The sequence below is a fragment of the Corythoichthys intestinalis genome, unplaced genomic scaffold (genome assembly GCF_030265065.1).
Source record: "Corythoichthys intestinalis isolate RoL2023-P3 unplaced genomic scaffold, ASM3026506v1 HiC_scaffold_25, whole genome shotgun sequence".
Lineage (NCBI taxonomy): Eukaryota > Metazoa > Chordata > Actinopteri > Syngnathiformes > Syngnathidae > Corythoichthys > Corythoichthys intestinalis.
Genome location: NW_026651594.1, coordinates 3,252,593 through 3,269,311, shown reverse-complemented (window position 1 = coordinate 3,269,311; position 16,719 = coordinate 3,252,593).

The following is a 16,719-nucleotide window of genomic DNA, read 5'->3' as shown; positions in this document are numbered from 1 at the left end:
TTCTGCGCAGCGGTTTGGGAGTTAACATCAAAATTACATTTCTCGGCCATATCGCATAGATCTCACTGTGAAAAGGCTTAAATGACTTTTTTTAATTAAGTTTGAAGATTGCGCTCAAACCAAATGTCCTAGAACTAAATTTCCAAATGTAACTACTAGATTATGATAAAATACACTATTGGGTGAAGTTTGGTTTACTTCTGCGCAGCGGTTTGGGAGTTAACATCAAAATTACATTTCTCGGCCATATCGCATAGATCTCACTGTGAAAAGGCTTAAATGGCTTTTTTGACCTAAGTTTGAGGATTGCGCTCAAATCAAATGTGCTAGAACTAAATTTCCAAATGTAACTACTAGATTGTGATACAATACACTATTGGGTGAAGTTTGGTTGACTTCTGCGCAGCGGTTTGGGAGTTAACATCAAAATTACATTTCTCGGCCATATCGCATAGATCTCACTGTGAAAAGGCTTAAATGACTTTTTTTAATTAAGTTTGAAGATTGCGCTCAAACCAAATGTCCTAGAACTAAATTTCCAAATGTAACTACTAGATTATGATAAAATACACTATTGGGTGAAGTTTGGTTTACTTCTGCGCAGCGGTTTGGGAGTTAACATCAAAATTACATTTCTCGGCCATATCGCATAGATCTCACTGTGAAAAGGCTTAAATGGCTTTTTTGACCTAAGTTTGAGGATTGCGCTCAAATCAAATGTCCTAGAACTAAATTTCCAAATGTAACTACTAGATTGTGATAAAATACACTATTGGGTGAAGTTTGGTTGACTTCTGCGCAGCGGTTTGGGAGTTAACATCAAAATTACATTTCTCGGCCATATCGCATAGATCTCACTGTGAAAAGGCTTAAATGACTTTTTTTAATTAAGTTTGAAGATTGCGCTCAAACCAAATGTCCTAAAACTAAATTTCCAAATGTAACTACTAGATTGTGATAAAATACACTATTGGTTGAAGTTTGGTTGACTTCTGCGCAGCGGTTTGGGAGTTAACATCAAAATTACATTTCTCGGCCATATCGCATAGATCTCACTGTGAAAAGGCTTAAATGACTTTTTTTAATTAAGTTTGAAGATTGCGCTCAAACCAAATGTCCTAGAACTAAATTTCCAAATGTAACTACTAGATTATGATAAAATACACTATTGGGTGAAGTTTGGTTTACTTCTGCGCAGCGGTTTGGGAGTTAACATCAAAATTACATTTCTCGGCCATATCGCATAGATCTCACTGTGAAAAGGCTTAAATGGCTTTTTTGACCTAAGTTTGAGGATTGCGCTCAAATCAAATGTGCTAGAACTAAATTTCCAAATGTAACTACTAGATTGTGATACAATACACTATTGGGTGAAGTTTGGTTGACTTCTGCGCAGCGGTTTGGGAGTTAACATCAAAATTACATTTCTCGGCCATATCGCATAGATCTCACTGTGAAAAGGCTTAAATGACTTTTTTTAATTAAGTTTGAAGATTGCGCTCAAACCAAATGTCCTAGAACTAAATTTCCAAATGTAACTACTAGATTATGATAAAATACACTATTGGGTGAAGTTTGGTTTACTTCTGCGCAGCGGTTTGGGAGTTAACATCAAAATTACATTTCTCGGCCATATCGCATAGATCTCACTGTGAAAAGGCTTAAATGGCTTTTTTGACCTAAGTTTGAGGATTGCGCTCAAATCAAATGTCCTAGAACTAAATTTCCAAATGTAACTACTAGATTGTGATAAAATACACTATTGGGTGAAGTTTGGTTGACTTCTGCGCAGCGGTTTGGGAGTTAACATCAAAATTACATTTCTCGGCCATATCGCATAGATCTCACTGTGAAAAGGCTTAAATGACTTTTTTTAATTAAGTTTGAAGATTGCGCTCAAACCAAATGTCCTAGAACTAAATTTCCAAATGTAACTACTAGATTATGATAAAATACACTATTGGGTGAAGTTTGGTTGACTTCTGCGCAGCGGTTTGGGAGTTAACATCAAAATTACATTTCTCGGCCATATCGCATAGATCTCACTGTGAAAAGGCTTAAATGACTTTTTTTAATTAAGTTTGAAGATTGCGCTCAAACCAAATGTCCTAGAACTAAATTTCCAAATGTAACTACTAGATTATGATAAAATACACTATTGGGTGAAGTTTGGTTTACTTCTGCGCAGCGGTTTGGGAGTTAACATCAAAATTACATTTCTCGGCCATATCGCATAGATCTCACTGTGAAAAGGCTTAAATGGCTTTTTTGACCTAAGTTTGAGAATTGCGCTCAAATCAAATGTCCTAGAACGAAATTTCCACATGTACCTACTAGATTGTGATACAATACACTATTGGGTGAAGTTTGGTTTACTTCTGCGCAGCGGTTTGGGAGTTAACATCAAAATTACATTTCTCGGCCATATCGCATAGATCTCACTGTGAAAAGGCTTAAATGGCTTTTTTGACCTAAGTTTGAGAATTGCGCTCAAATCAAATGTCCTAGAACCAAATTTCCACATGTAACTACTAGATTGTGATACAATACACTATTGGGTGAAGTTTGGTTGACTTCTGCGCAGCGGTTTGGGAGTTAACATCAAAATTACATTTCTCGGCCATATCGCATAGATCTCACTGTGAAAAGGCTTAAATGACTTTTTTTAATTAAGTTTGAAGATTGCGCTCAAACCAAATGTCCTAGAACTAAATTTCCAAATGTAACTACTAAATTATGATAAAATACACTATTGGGTGAAGTTTGGTTTACTTCTGCGCAGCGGTTTGGGAGTTAACATCAAAATTACATTTCTCGGCCATATCGCATAGATCTCACTGTGAAAAGGCTTAAATGGCTTTTTTGACCTAAGTTTGAGGATTGCGCTCAAATCAAATGTCCTAGAACCAAATTTCCACATGTAACTACTAGATTGTGATACAATACACTAATGGGTGAAGTTTGGTTGACTTCTGCGCAGCGGTTTGGGAGTGAACATCAAAATTACATTTCTCGGCCATATCGCATAGATCTCACTGTGAAAAGGCTTAAATGACTTTTTTTAATTAAGTTTGAAGATTGCGCTCAAACCAAATGTCCTAAAACTAAATTTCCAAATGTAACTATAGATTGTGATAAAATACACTATTGGGTGAAGTTTGGTTGACTTCTGCGCAGCGGTTTGGGAGTTAACATCAAAATTACATTTCTCGGCCATATCGCATAGATCTCACTGTGAAAAGGCTTAAATGGCTTTTTTGACCTAAGTTTGAGGATTGCGCTCAAATCAAATGTCCTAGCAATAAATTTCCAAATGTAACTACTAGATTGTGATAAAATACACTATTGGGTGAAGTTTGGTTGACTTCTGCGCAGCGGTTTGGGAGTGAACATCAAAATTACATTTCTCGGCCATATCGCATAGATCTCACTGTGAAAAGGCTTAAATGGCTTTTTTGACCTAAGTTTGAGGATTGCGCTCAAATCAAATGTCCTAGAACTAAATTTCCAAATGTAACTACTAGATTGTGATAAAATACACTATTGGGTGAAGTTTGGTTGACTTCTGCGCAGCGGTTTGGGAGTTAACATCAAAATTACATTTCTCGGCCATATCGCATAGATCTCACTGTGAAAAGGCTTAAATGGCTTTTTTGACCTAAGTTTGAGGATTGCGCTCAAATCAAATGTCCTAGAACGAAATTTCCACATGTACCTACTAGATTGTGATACAATACACTATTGGGTGAAGTTTGGTTTACTTCTGCGCAGCGGTTTGGGAGTTAACATCAAAATTACATTTCTCGGCCATATCGCATAGATCTCACTGTGAAAAGGCTTAAATGGCTTTTTTGACCTAAGTTTGAGAATTGCGCTCAAATCAAATGTCCTAGAACCAAATTTCCACATGTAACTACTAGATTGTGATACAATACACTATTGGGTGAAGTTTGGTTGACTTCTGCGCAGCGGTTTGGGAGTTAACATCAAAATTACATTTCTCGGCCATATCGCATAGATCTCACTGTGAAAAGGCTTAAATGACTTTTTTTAATTAAGTTTGAAGATTGCGCTCAAACCTAATGTCCTAGAACTAAATTTCCAAATGTAACTACTAGATTATGATAAAATACACTATTGGGTGAAGTTTGGTTTACTTCTGCGCAGCGGTTTGGGAGTTAACATCAAAATTACATTTCTCGGCCATATCGCATAGATCTCACTGTGAAAAGGCTTAAATGGCTTTTTTGACCTAAGTTTGAGGATTGCGCTCAAATCAAATGTCCTAGAACCAAATTTCCACATGTAACTACTAGATTGTGATACAATACACTAATGGGTGAAGTTTGGTTGACTTCTGCGCAGCGGTTTGGGAGTGAACATCAAAATTACATTTCTCGGCCATATCGCATAGATCTCACTGTGAAAAGGCTTAAATGACTTTTTTAAATTAAGTTTGAAGATTGCGCTCAAACCAAATGTCCTAAAACTAAATTTCCAAATGTAACTATAGATTGTGATAAAATACACTATTGGGTGAAGTTTGGTTGACTTCTGCGCAGCGGTTTGGGAGTTAACATCAAAATTACATTTCTCGGCCATATCGCATAGATCTCACTGTGAAAAGGCTTAAATGACTTTTTTTAATTAAGTTTGAAGATTGCGCTCAAACCAAATGTCCTAAAACTAAATTTCCAAATGTAACTACTAGATTGTGATAAAATACACTATTGGGTGAAGTTTGGTTGACTTCTGCGCAGCGGTTTGGGAGTTAACATCAAAATTACATTTCTCGGCCATATCGCATAGATCTCACTGTGAAAAGGCTTAAATGACTTTTTTTAATTAAGTTTGAAGATTGCGCTCAAACCAAATGTCCTAGAACTAAATTTCCAAATGTAACTACTAGATTATGATAAAATACACTATTGGGTGAAGTTTGGTTTACTTCTGCGCAGCGGTTTGGGAGTTAACATCAAAATTACATTTCTCGGCCATATCGCATAGATCTCACTGTGAAAAGGCTTAAATGGCTTTTTTGACCTAAGTTTGAGGATTGCGCTCAAATCAAATGTGCTAGAACTAAATTTCCAAATGTAACTACTAGATTGTGATAAAATACACTATTGGGTGAAGTTTGGTTGACTTCTGCGCAGCGGTTTGGGAGTGAACATCAAAATTACATTTCTCGGCCATATCGCATAGATCTCACTGTGAAAAGGCTTAAATGACTTTTTTTAATTAAGTTTGAAGATTGCCCTCAAACCAAATGTCCTAGAACTAAATTTCCAAATGTAACTACTAGATTGTGATACAATACACTATTGGGTGAAGTTTGGTTTACTTCTACGCAGCGGTTTGGGAGTTAACATCAAAATTACATTTCTCGGCCATATCGCATAGATCTCACTGTGAAAAGGCTTAAATGACTTTTTTTAATTAAGTTTGAAGATTGCGCTCAAACCAAATGTCCTAGAACTAAATTTCCAAATGTAACTACTAGATTATGATAAAATACACTATTGGGTGAAGTTTGGTTGACTTCTGCGCAGCGGTTTGGGAGTTAACATCAAAATTACATTTCTCGGCCATATCGCATAGATCTCACTGTGAAAAGGCTTAAATGGCTTTTTTGACCTAAGTTTGAGGATTGCGCTCAAATCAAATGTCCTAGCAATAAATTTCCAAATGTAACTACTAGATTGTGATAAAATACACTATTGGGTGAAGTTTGGTTGACTTCTGCGCAGCGGTTTGGGAGTGAACATCAAAATTACATTTCTCGGCCATATCGCATAGATCTCACTGTGAAAAGGCTTAAATGGCTTTTTTGACCTAAGTTTGAGGATTGCGCTCAAATCAAATGTCCTAGAACTAAATTTCCAAATGTAACTACTAGATTGTGATAAAATACACTATTGGGTGAAGTTTGGTTGACTTCTGCGCAGCGGTTTGGGAGTTAACATCAAAATTACATTTCTCGGCCATATCGCATAGATCTCACTGTGAAAAGGCTTAAATGGCTTTTTTGACCTAAGTTTGAAGATTGCGCTCAAACCAAATGTCCTAGAACTAAATTTCCAAATGTAACTACTAGATTATGATAAAATACACTATTGGGTGAAGTTTGGTTTACTTCTGCGCAGCGGTTTGGGAGTTAACATCAAAATTACATTTCTCGGCCATATCGCATAGATCTCACTGTGAAAAGGCTTAAATGGCTTTTTTGACCTAAGTTTGAGGATTGCGTTCAAATCAAATGTCCTAGAACCAAATTTCCACATGTAACTACTAGATTGTGATACAATACACTAATGGGTGAAGTTTGGTTGACTTCTGCGCAGCGGTTTGGGAGTGAACATCAAAATTACATTTCTCGGCCATATCGCATAGATCTCACTGTGAAAAGGCTTAAATGACTTTTTTTAATTAAGTTTGAAGATTGCGCTCAAACCAAATGTCCTAAAACTAAATTTCCAAATGTAACTATAGATTGTGATAAAATACACTATTGGGTGAAGTTTGGTTGACTTCTGCGCAGCGGTTTGGGAGTTAACATCAAAATTACATTTCTCGGCCATATCGCATAGATCTCACTGTGAAAAGGCTTAAATGACTTTTTTTAATTAAGTTTGAAGATTGCGCTCAAACCAAATGTCCTAAAACTAAATTTCCAAATGTAACTACTAGATTGTGATAAAATACACTATTGGGTGAAGTTTGGTTGACTTCTGCGCAGCGGTTTGGGAGTTAACATCAAAATTACATTTCTCGGCCATATCGCATAGATCTCACTGTGAAAAGGCTTAAATGACTTTTTTTAATTAAGTTTGAAGATTGCGCTCAAACCAAATGTCCTAGAACTAAATTTCCAAATGTAACTACTAGATTATGATAAAATACACTATTGGGTGAAGTTTGGTTTACTTCTGCGCAGCGGTTTGGGAGTTAACATCAAAATTACATTTCTCGGCCATATCGCATAGATCTCACTGTGAAAAGGCTTAAATGGCTTTTTTGACCTAAGTTTGAGGATTGCGCTCAAATCAAATGTCCTAGAACCAAATTTCCACATGTAACTACTAGATTGTGATACAATACACTATTGGGTGAAGTTTGGTTGACTTCTGCGCAGCGGTTTGGGAGTTAACATCAAAATTACATTTCTCGGCCATATCGCATAGATCTCACTGTGAAAAGGCTTAAATGGCTTTTTTGACCTAAGTTTGAGGATTGCGCTCAAATCAAATGTCCTAGAACCAAATTTCCACATGTAACTACTAGATTGTGATACAATACACTAATGGGTGAAGTTTGGTTGACTTCTGCGCAGCGGTTTGGGAGTGAACATCAAAATTACATTTCTCGGCCATATCGCATAGATCTCACTGTGAAAAGGCTTAAATGACTTTTTTTAATTAAGTTTGAAGATTGCGCTCAAACCAAATGTCCTAAAACTAAATTTCCAAATGTAACTATAGATTGTGATAAAATACACTATTGGGTGAAGTTTGGTTGACTTCTGCGCAGCGGTTTGGGAGTTAACATCAAAATTACATTTCTCGGCCATATCGCATAGATCTCACTGTGAAAATGCTTAAATGGCTTTTTTGACCTAAGTTTGAGGATTGCGCTCAAATCAAATGTCCTAGAACTAAATTTCCAAATGTAACTACTAGATTGTGATAAAATACACTATTGGGTGAAATTTGGTTGACTTCTGCGCAGCGGTTTGGGAGTTAACATCAAAATTACATTTCTCGGCCATATCGCATAGATCTCACTGTGAAAAGGCTTAAATGACTTTTTTTAATTAAGTTTGAAGATTGCGCTCAAACCAAATGTCCTAGAACTAAATTTCCAAATGTAACTACTAGATTATGATAAAATACACTATTGGGTGAAGTTTGGTTGACTTCTGCGCAGCGGTTTGGGAGTTAACATCAAAATTACATTTCTCGGCCATATCGCATAGATCTCACTGTGAAAAGGCTTAAATGACTTTTTTTAATTAAGTTTGAAGATTGCGCTCAAACCAAATGTCCTAGAACTAAATTTCCAAATGTAACTACTAGATTATGATAAAATACACTATTGGGTGAAGTTTGGTTTACTTCTGCGCAGCGGTTTGGGAGTTAACATCAAAATTACATTTCTCGGCCATATCGCATAGATCTCACTGTGAAAAGGCTTAAATGGCTTTTTTGACCTAAGTTTGAGGATTGCGCTCAAATCAAATGTCCTAGAACGAAATTTCCACATGTACCTACTAGATTGTGATACAATACACTATTGGGTGAAGTTTGGTTTACTTCTGCGCAGCGGTTTGGGAGTTAACATCAAAATTACATTTCTCGGCCATATCGCATAGATCTCACTGTGAAAAGGCTTAAATGGCTTTTTTGACCTAAGTTTTAGAATTGCGCTCAAATCAAATGTCCTAGAACCAAATTTCCACATGTAACTACTAGATTGTGATACAATACACTATTGGGTGAAGTTTGGTTGACTTCTGCGCAGCGGTTTGGGAGTTAACATCAAAATTACATTTCTCGGCCATATCGCATAGATCTCACTGTGAAAAGGCTTAAATGACTTTTTTTAATTAAGTTTGAAGATTGCGCTCAAACCAAATGTCCTAGAACTAAATTTCCAAATGTAACTACTAGATTATGATAAAATACACTATTGGGTGAAGTTTGGTTTACTTCTGCGCAGCGGTTTGGGAGTTAACATCAAAATTACATTTCTCGGCCATATCGCATAGATCTCACTGTGAAAAGGCTTAAATGGCTTTTTTGACCTAAGTTTGAGGATTGCGCTCAAATCAAATGTCCTAGAACCAAATTTCCACATGTAACTACTAAATTGTGATACAATACACTAATGGGTGAAGTTTGGTTGACTTCTGCGCAGCGGTTTGGGAGTGAACATCAAAATTACATTTCTCGGCCATATCGCATAGATCTCACTGTGAAAAGGCTTAAATGACTTTTTTTAATGAAGTTTGAAGATTGCGCTCAAACCAAATGTCCTAAAACTAAATTTCCAAATGTAACTATAGATTGTGATATAATACACTATTGGGTGAAGTTTGGTTGACTTCTGCGCAGCGGTTTGGGAGTTAACATCAAAATTACATTTCTCGGCCATATCGCATAGATCTCACTGTGAAAAGGCTTAAATGGCTTTTTTGACCTAAGTTTGAGGATTGCGCTCAAATCAAATGTCCTAGCAATAAATTTCCAAATGTAACTACTAGATTGTGATAAAATACACTATTGGGTGAAGTTTGGTTGACTTCTGCGCAGCGGTTTGGGAGTGAACATCAAAATTACATTTCTCGGCCATATCGCATAGATCTCACTGTGAAAAGGCTTAAATGGCTTTTTTGACCTAAGTTTGAGGATTGCGCTCAAATCAAATGTCCTAGAACTAAATTTCCAAATGTAACTACTAGATTGTGATAAAATACACTATTGGGTGAAGTTTGGTTGACTTCTGCGCAGCGGTTTGGGAGTTAACATCAAAATTACATTTCTCGGCCATATCGCATAGATCTCACTGTGAAAAGGCTTAAATGACTTTTTTTAATTAAGTTTGAAGATTGCGCTCAAACCAAATGTCCTAGAACTAAATTTCCAAATGTAACTACTAGATTATGATAAAATACACTATTGGGTGAAGTTTGGTTGACTTCTGCGCAGCGGTTTGGGAGTTAACATCAAAATTACATTTCTCGGCCATATCGCATAGATCTCACTGTGAAAAGGCTTAAATGACTTTTTTTAATTAAGTTTGAAGATTGCGCTCAAACCAAATGTCCTAGAACTAAATTTCCAAATGTAACTACTAGATTATGATAAAATACACTATTGGGTGAAGTTTGGTTTACTTCTGCGCAGCGGTTTGGGAGTTAACATCAAAATTACATTTCTCGGCCATATCGCATAGATCTCACTGTGAAAAGGCTTAAATGGCTTTTTTGACCTAAGTTTGAGGATTGCGCTCAAATCAAATGTCCTAGAACCAAATTTCCACATGTAACTACTAGATTGTGATACAATACACTAATGGGTGAAGTTTGGTTGACTTCTGCGCAGCGGTTTGGGAGTGAACATCAAAATTACATTTCTCGGCCATATCGCATAGATCTCACTGTGAAAAGGCTTAAATGACTTTTTTTAATTAAGTTTGAAGATTGCGCTCAAACCAAATGTCCTAAAACTAAATTTCCAAATGTAACTATAGATTGTGATAAAATACACTATTGGGTGAAGTTTGGTTGACTTCTGCGCAGCGGTTTGGGAGTTAACATCAAAATTACATTTCTCGGCCATATCGCATAGATCTCACTGTGAAAAGGCTTAAATGACTTTTTTTAATTAAGTTTGAAGATTGCGCTCAAACCAAATGTCCTAAAACTAAATTTCCAAATGTAACTACTAGATTGTGATAAAATACACTATTGGGTGAAGTTTGGTTGACTTCTGCGCAGCGGTTTGGGAGTTAACATCAAAATTACATTTCTCGGCCATATCGCATAGATCTCACTGTGAAAAGGCTTAAATGACTTTTTTTAATTAAGTTTGAAGATTGCGCTCAAACCAAATGTCCTAGAACTAAATTTCCAAATGTAACTACTAGATTATGATAAAATACACTATTGGGTGAAGTTTGGTTTACTTCTGCGCAGCGGTTTGGGAGTTAACATCAAAATTACATTTCTCGGCCATATCGCATAGATCTCACTGTGAAAAGGCTTACATGGCTTTTTTGACCTAAGTTTGAGGATTGCGCTAAAATCAAATGTGCTAGAACTAAATTTCCAAATGTAACTACTAGATTGTGATAAAATACACTATTGGGTGAAGTTTGGTTGACTTCTGCGCAGCGGTTTGGGAGTTAACATCAAAATTACATTTCTCGGCCATATCGCATAGATCTCACTGTGAAAAGGCTTAAATTACTTTTTTAATTAAGTTTGAAGATTGCGCTCAAACCAAATGTCCTAGAACTAAATTTCCAAATGTAACTACTAGATTGTGATAAAATACACTATTGGGTGAAGTTTGGTTGACTTCTGCGCAGCGGTTTGGGAGTTAACATCAAAATTACATTTCTCGGCCATATCGCATAGATCTCACTGTGAAAAGGCTTAAATGACTTTTTTTAATTAAGTTTGAAGATTGCGCTCAAACCAAATGTCCTAGAACTAAATTTCCAAATGTAACTACTAGATTATGATACAATACACTATTGGGTGAAGTTTGGTTGACTTCTGCGCAGCGGTTTGGGAGTTAACATCAAAATTACATTTCTCGGCCATATCGCATAGATCTCACTGTGAAAAGGCTTAAATGGCTTTTTTGACCTAAGTTTGAGGATTGCGCTCAAATCAAATGTCCTAGAACCAAATTTCCACATGTAACTACTAGATTGTGATACAATACACTAAAGGGTGAAGTTTGGTTGACTTCTGCGCAGCGGTTTGGGAGTGAACATCAAAATTACATTTCTCGGCCATATCGCATAGATCTCACTGTGAAAAGGCTTAAATGACTTTTTTTTAATTAAGTTTGAAGATTGCGCTCAAACCAAATGTCCTAAAACTAAATTTCCAAATGTAACTACTAGATTGTGATAAAATACACTATTGGGTGAAGTTTGGTTGACTTCTGCGCAGCGGTTTGGGAGTTAACATCAAAATTACATTTCTCGGCCATATCGCATAGATCTCACTGTGAAAAGGCTTAAATGACTTTTTTTAATTAAGTTTGAAGATTGCGCTCAAACCAAATGTCCTAGAACTAAATTTCCAAATGTAACTACTAGATTATGATAAAATACACTATTGGGTGAAGTTTAGTTTACTTCTGCGCAGCGGTTTGGGAGTTAACATCAAAATTACATTTCTCGGCCATATCGCATAGATCTCACTGTGAAAAGGCTTAAATGGCTTTTTTGACCTAAGTTTGAGGATTGCGCTCAAATCAAATGTCCTAGAACCAAATTTCCACATGTAACTACTAGATTGTGATACAATACACTATTGGGTGAAGTTTGGTTGACTTCTGCGCAGCGGTTTGGGAGTTAACATCAAAATTACATTTCTCGGCCATATCGCATAGATCTCACTGTGAAAAGGCTTAAATGGCTTTTTTGACCTAAGTTTGAGAATTGCGCTCAAATCAAATGTCCTAGAACCAAATTTCCACATGTAACTACTAGATTGTGATACAATACACTATTGGGTGAAGTTTGGTTGACTTCTGCGCAGCGGTTTGGGAGTTAACATCAAAATTACATTTCTCGCCATATCGCATAGATCTCACTGTGAAAAGGCTTAAATGACTTTTTTTAATTAAGTTTGAAGATTGCGCTCAAACCAAATGTCCTAGAACTAAATTTCCAAATGTAACTACTAGATTATGATAAAATACACTATTGGGTGAAGTTTGGTTTACTTCTGCGCAGCGGTTTGGGAGTTAACATCAAAATTACATTTCTCGGCCATATCGCATAGATCTCACTGTGAAAAGGCTTAAATGGCTTTTTTGACCTAAGTTTGAGGATTGCGCTCAAATCAAATGTCCTAGAACCAAATTTCTACATGTAACTACTAGATTGTGATACAATACACTATTGGGTGAAGTTTGGTTTACTTCTGCACAGCGGTTTGGGAGTTAACATCAAAATTACATTTCTCGGCCATATCGCATAGATCTCACTGTGAAAAGGCTTAAATGACTTTTTTTAATTAAGTTTGAAGATTGCGCTCAAACCAAATGTCCTAGAACTAAATTTCCAAATGTAACTACTAGATTATGATAAAATACACTATTGGGTGAAGTTTGGTTGACTTCTGCGCAGCGGTTTGGGAGTTAACATCAAAATTACATTTCTCGGCCATATCGCATAGATCTCACTGTGAAAAGGCTTAAATGACTTTTTTTAATTAAGTTTGAAGATTGCGCTCAAACCAAATGTCCTAGAACTAAATTTCCAAATGTAACTACTAGATTATGATAAAATACACTATTGGGTGAAGTTTGGTTTACTTCTGCGCAGCGGTTTGGGAGTTAACATCAAAATTACATTTCTCGGCCATATCGCATAGATCTCACTGTGAAAAGGCTTAAATGGCTTTTTTGACCTAAGTTTGAGGATTGCGCTCAAATCAAATGTCCTAGAACCAAATTTCCACATGTAACTACTAGATTGTGATACAATACACTAATGGGTGAAGTTTGGTTGACTTCTGCGCAGCGGTTTGGGAGTGAACATCAAAATTACATTTCTCGGCCATATCGCATAGATCTCACTGTGAAAAGGCTTAAATGACTTTTTTTAATTAAGTTTGAAGATTGCGCTCAAACCAAATGTCCTAAAACTAAATTTCCAAATGTAACTATAGATTGTGATAAAATACACTATTGGGTGAAGTTTGGTTGACTTCTGCGCAGCGGTTTGGGAGTTAACATCAAAATTACATTTCTCGGCCATATCGCATAGATCTCACTGTGAAAAGGCTTAAATGACTTTTTTTAATTAAGTTTGAAGATTGCGCTCAAACCAAATGTCCTAAAACTAAATTTCCAAATGTAACTACTAGATTGTGATAAAATACACTATTGGGTGAAGTTTGGTTGACTTCTGCGCAGCGGTTTGGAGTTAACATCAAAATTACATTTCTCGGCCATATCGAATAGATCTCACTGTGAAAAGGCTTAAATGACTTTTTTAAATTAAGTTTGAAGATTGCGCTCAAACCAAATGTCCTAGAACTAAATTTCCAAATGTAACTACTAGATTATGATAAAATACACTATTGGGTGAAGTTTGGTTGACTTCTGCGCAGCGGTTTGGGAGTTAACATCAAAATTACATTTCTCGGCCATATCGCATAGATCTCACTGTGAAAAGGCTTAAATGACTTTTTTTAATTAAGTTTGAAGATTGCGCTCAAACCAAATGTCCTAGAACTAAATTTCCAAATGTAACTACTAGATTATGATAAAATACACTATTGGGTGAAGTTTGGTTTACTTCTGCGCAGCGGTTTGGGAGTTAACATTAAAATTACATTTCTCGGCCATATCGCATAGATCTCACTGTGAAAAGGCTTAAATGACTTTTTTTAATTAAGTTTGAAGATTGCGCTCAAACCAAATGTCCTAGAACTAAATTTCCAAATGTAACTACTAGATTATGATAAAATACACTATTGGGTGAAGTTTGGTTTACTTCTGCGCAGCGGTTTGGGAGTTAACATCAAAATTACATTTCTCGGCCATATCGCATAGATCTCACTGTGAAAAGGCTTAAATGGCTTTTTTGACCTAAGTTTGAGGATTGCGCTCAAATCAAATGTCCTAGAACGAAATTTCCACATGTACCTACTAGATTGTGATACAATACACTATTGGGTGAAGTTTGGTTTACTTCTGCGCAGCGGTTTGGGAGTTAACATCAAAATTACATTTCTCGGCCATATCGCATAGATCTCACTGTGAAAAGGCTTAAATGGCTTTTTTGACCTAATTTTGAGAATTGCGCTCAAATCAAATGTCCTAGAACCAAATTTCCACATGTAACTACTAGATTGTGATACAATACACTATTGGGTGAAGTTTGGTTGACTTCTGCGCAGCGGTTTGGGAGTTAACATCAAAATTACATTTCTCGGCCATATCGCATAGATCTCACTGTGAAAAGGCTTAAATGACTTTTTTTAATTAAGTTTGAAGATTGCGCTCAAACCAAATGTCCTAGAACTAAATTTCCAAATGTAACTACTAGATTATGATAAAATACACTATTGGGTGAAGTTTGGTTTACTTCTGCGCAGCGGTTTGGGAGTTAACATCAAAATTACATTTCTCGGCCATATCGCATAGATCTCACTGTGAAAAGGCTTAAATGGCTTTTTTGACCTAAGTTTGAGGATTGCGCTCAAATCAAATGTCCTAGAACCAAATTTCCACATGTAACTACTAGATTGTGATACAATACACTAATGGGTGAAGTTTGGTTGACTTCTGCGCAGCGGTTTGGGAGTGAACATCAAAATTACATTTCTCGGCCATATCGCATAGATCTCACTGTGAAAAGGCTTAAATGACTTTTTTTTATTAAGTTTGAAGATTGCGCTCAAACCAAATGTCCTAAAACTAAATTTCCAAATGTAACTATAGATTGTGATAAAATACACTATTGGGTGAAGTTTGGTTGACTTCTGCGCAGCGGTTTGGGAGTTAACATCAAAATTACATTTCTCGGCCATATCGCATAGATCTCACTGTGAAAAGGCTTAAATGGCTTTTTTGACCTAAGTTTGAGGATTGCGCTCAAATCAAATGTCCTAGCAATAAATTTCCAAATGTAACTACTAGATTGTGATAAAATACACTATTGGGTGAAGTTTGGTTGACTTCTGCGCAGCGGTTTGGGAGTGAACATCAAAATTACATTTCTCGGCCATATCGCATAGATCTCACTGTGAAAAGGCTTAAATGGCTTTTTTGACCTAAGTTTGAGGATTGCGCTCAAATCAAATGTCCTAGAACTAAATTTCCAAATGTAACTACTAGATTGTGATAAAATACACTATTGGGTGAAGTTTGGTTGACTTCTGCGCAGCGGTTTGGGAGTTAACATCAAAATTACATTTCTCGGCCATATCGCATAGATCTCACTGTGAAAAGGCTTAAATGACTTTTTTTAATTAAGTTTGAAGATTGCGCTCAAACCAAATGTCCTAGAACTAAATTTCCAAATGTAACTACTAGATTATGATAAAATACACTATTGGGTGAAGTTTGGTTGACTTCTGCGCAGCGGTTTGGGAGTTAACATCAAAATTACATTTCTCGGCCATATCGCATAGATCTCACTGTGAAAAGGCTTAAATGACTTTTTTTAATTAAGTTTGAAGATTGCGCTCAAACCAAATGTCCTAGAACTAAATTTCCAAATGTAACTACTAGATTATGATAAAATACACTATTGGGTGAAGTTTGGTTTACTTCTGCGCAGCGGTTTGGGAGTTAACATCAAAATTACATTTCTCGGCCATATCGCATAGATCTCACTGTGAAAAGGCTTAAATGGCTTTTTTGACCTAAGTTTGAGGATTGCGCTCAAATCAAATGTCCTAGAACCAAATTTCCACATGTAACTACTAGATTGTGATACAATACACTAATGGGTGAAGTTTGGTTGACTTCTGCGCAGCGGTTTGGGAGTGAACATCAAAATTACATTTCTCGGCCATATCGCATAGATCTCACTGTGAAAAGGCTTAAATGACTTTTTTTAATTAAGTTTGAAGATTGCGCTCAAACCAAATGTCCTAAAACTAAATTTCCAAATGTAACTATAGATTGTGATAAAATACACTATTGGGTGAAGTTTGGTTGACTTCTGCGCAGCGGTTTGGGAGTTAACATCAAAATTACATTTCTCGGCCATATCGCATAGATCTCACTGTGAAAAGGCTTAAATGACTTTTTTTAATTAAGTTTGAAGATTGCGCTCAAACCAAATGTCCTAAAACTAAATTTCCAAATGTAACTACTAGATTGTGATAAAATACACTATTGGGTGAAGTTTGGTTGACTTCTGCGCAGCGGTTTGGGAGTTAACATCAAAATTACATTTCTCGGCCATATCGCATAGATCTCACTGTGAAAAGGCTTAAATGACTTTTTTTAATTA